Source organism: Pteropus vampyrus, unplaced genomic scaffold (genome assembly GCF_000151845.1).
Source record: "Pteropus vampyrus isolate Shadow unplaced genomic scaffold, Pvam_2.0 Scaffold534, whole genome shotgun sequence".
NCBI lineage: Eukaryota > Metazoa > Chordata > Mammalia > Chiroptera > Pteropodidae > Pteropus > Pteropus vampyrus.
The window spans coordinates 318,699-319,236 of record NW_011889315.1 but is presented as its reverse complement, the minus strand read 5'-3'; positions in this window follow the sequence as shown (position 1 = coordinate 319,236).

Genomic DNA, 538 nt, shown 5'->3' with positions numbered 1-538 from the left:
GTAAACCTTGGCCATCTGAGCGGGTGCTTTAAAACATCTTACTGTTTGTCCTGCCTGCAACCTACACGACACTTCAAAGAATTTAATGAGTCTATGGTCAGAAATTTGGCAAAATTACAAGTACAAGTCAACTTTTCCAAGCCTTATCAGCAACTTCCAAGATGTTTCGACACATAACAGGGATATGAACACAGCCCATGCCTGCCGGAGAGGAAACTAACCAAAGGAGAATCGTGGGGAAAGAAGCTTTTCAGAAAAGAGAACAGGCTGCCAGAAAGGTTCCCTTGCATAAGGAGCCTTTTAAGGTCCTTAAAGATCGTTGACCAAGGACAATAGGAATCTTAAAGGTCTGCTGTAGAGAGGCTTGAAAAGGCGTAGCCATCTGAATGATGAACTGCACTTATTCCAACTGTTATCATCTAATGGGTTTTGCCTCATGGTCTCTGTCTCATGGTAAAGAATAATTTTTAAATGTAACTCTCAGGTTGCTGGCTGTTTCTGTCAATAATATGTATGTGCGTGTCTGGAGGAAAGGATT